At 47.0% G+C, this 2,627-nt stretch overlaps 1 non-coding gene across 1 annotated transcript; it reads right to left on the bottom strand.

The window, feature by feature from the left end:
• Window positions 1–1,547: 1,547 nt before the first annotated feature.
• On the bottom strand, window positions 1,548–1,621 carry trnai-aau (transfer RNA isoleucine (anticodon AAU)). The gene has a single exon. It is a non-coding gene; the product is annotated as a tRNA-Ile (tRNA).
• Between the last annotated feature and the right edge of the window lie 1,006 nt (window positions 1,622–2,627).

The raw sequence follows: 2,627 nt of genomic DNA, 5'->3' as shown, positions 1-2,627 counted from the left end.
ATTCGCTGGAGGTGGCCCTTTGTGCTGCAGCCTTTACACACATAGTCTTTAAAACGCACTGGTGAGCCCTGTGATTCCCTCCACAACGCCAGCATGGAGCTACTCGACTAGCCCCCCTTGGTGGACTCTGACTTAAGGGACTCGGGGGTCTGTTCTCTCTTCCCTGAGAAGGTCCACATTCTATAGTCCAGCCTCTAAAAGGCGCCACTCTGTGCACAGCAGTTGCCAGATTTGAGTCCTGAGGTTGAGTCATCTGTCTTGAGCCGCACATCGAGGTCATGAATGCCTGGCTCACGGAGATGGCCTTCTGCAGTGTGACTGTGGTATCCGCAGACAGTAGCTTATGAAGAAGGCCCTCGTGGCCGATTCCAATGACAAAAATGTCCCGCAGCGCTCGGTGAGGTGGTTGCCAAAATCACACGGTGCCACCAGCCTCTTGAGGTCTGCCGCATATTTCGCGATTTCCTGACCTTCAGGCCGCCGGTGGGTGTAGAAACGGTGTCTGGCTGTGAGGATGCTCTTCTTGGACTTGAGTTGCTCTTGGATTAGCGTTATGAGCTCCTCGTACGTCTTGGTCGTTGCCTTCGGCTGGTGCCAGCAAGTCCCTGACGAGGCCCTAGACAGTGGGCCCACAACTAGTTGGTAGGATAGCTCTGCGCTTATCAGCTAGTGTGACCGGATTGTCGCCTGCCAGGTCGTTTGCTGTGAAGAAATGGTCGAGCCTCTCCACAAAGGCATCCCAATCATCACCATCGGCTAACTGCTGCAACGTACCAAGGGTAGCCATTTTTGCGTGAATGTCCGTAATTTCGTCGCCAATTGTTATGTCTTTAAATGCTCTGATAATGATTCCACAAGGCAATGTGTTGTATTGAACTGTAATGACCTTAGTCCTTTATTGATAACTTCAGAGTGAGGATCACACATGGTGGTCTGCCTTTTATACTGGGCCAAGCACACCTCTACAGGTAACCTGCAAGTCTCCCACTGCTGTGCCCTCTGGTGGCACACCTTGTAATACTGCAAGCAGTAATCATGTAGGATACATGACAAGATGAATTTCTACAGACTCACTTTGCCTTTCTGAATGGCCTTCCCCGTCAGATTTTCTGCACAGAATCTTCTCAACAATATTGGTTGAGTGTGCTGACCAGAATTATGAACTATGAACTTACTTTTCACTTCCTTTCCCGAAGGGTGGTGATTCTTAAAACTGCCTCACCAATGATCTAACAAATCCCTTCCAGTCCCTTTCCTTTATTTCCTTCTCTCCCCAAAATCCTCCAACACCTTTCTGATATAATCACTCCACAGATAGCTGGGGTGGTCGGACGTTAGCCTCAGCCAGGCAGCTCTGAATTTATCCTGTACCCTGTATTGCAGAAGGAATACGTGAATGTTTCGTGTTCACTTATTCTATCCTGTTCACCAATCGTGGCTACCCTGCAGATTCTATGAATGTGTAATTCTTTGATATACGCTGATATCTTGTTTCCATAACTTTTGTATAATGAAATTAACATTTCTGAAAAGAAAAAAAAAATGAATGGCCCGTACGGGGATCGAACCCGCGACCTTGGCGTTATTAGCACCACGCTCTAACCAACTGAGCTAACCGGCCAGTTCATGTAAATGGTTCCCATCTGAGCACACTTATCTTTTGTGTTGTCTTTATATCTTTTGTGTTTTTAGTATGTATTTTTTAAATACAAAAATAAATCTTTAAAGCATAATTAGAATTTTGAAACACAAAGTTAAATTCGTTTTTTTATAAAGTTTGTAGACTTACTCCATCTGGTGGCAATTGTGTGCATTTAATTATGCTGAATTTAACAGGATATTTAAATTTAAATGTGTGTTCAGTGCACCATTTATATCGAATGTACCTGTATTTGGAGCGAATTTTCTGTGAAGTTGCTGATCCTGATGGTTTTATTGCTTGCTGCTCTGTATTGGTTGGACATGTTGTCTATTAAGATCACTTGGTTCTTTATCTGTGTCATTCTTAAGCTATTTCAACACAATTGGTGGACTCCATGTATTCCCTCCTTTGTGCAGTCATCATCATAGGCAGTCCCTCGAAGCGAGGATGACTTGCTTCCACGCCAAAAAGGGATGTTTCAATGAAGGACCTAATATTCCAGATCCCGAACTACATCGTGAAGGGTGGAAGGTGCCTGTGCTTGGAATTTTTTAACGTGTGGTGGCTGTTGCACACCAGCCATCACACTGGCTTGACAGAACTAGGTCTTGGTCCAGTGGCAATGATTACCCAAGACTAACTGGAGACCAGCTCATATCACAGTGTGGGCTGGTCCGTGCTGCCCCCTGTGCCCTCGCCTCTTCTGAGCCCCAGATTCACGCCTCTCCTGGGCCCCAGTTACTTCCCTCTTCGGACTCTTGCCACTCCTTCGCCCCTCCTGCTGTGCCTGCCTGCACTGCAATCAGCGACCTGGCTTCGTAGCCTTCGCCCTCCTGCTGCTACATGCTGTTCCCTCCAGTGGCCCCAGGACCACATCGATTTCCAGGCCGGGCCGCCACACGCTGCTCCCTCTTGTCTGCATTAAGTTTCATCTCCCAGTGTTCAGGTTCTTCGGTAATAGAACCATAGAATGGTTACATCACAG

Source organism: Pristiophorus japonicus, chromosome 5 (assembly GCF_044704955.1).
Source record: "Pristiophorus japonicus isolate sPriJap1 chromosome 5, sPriJap1.hap1, whole genome shotgun sequence".
Lineage (NCBI taxonomy): Eukaryota > Metazoa > Chordata > Chondrichthyes > Pristiophoridae > Pristiophorus > Pristiophorus japonicus.
This window is presented reverse-complemented; position numbering and strand designations above follow the sequence as displayed.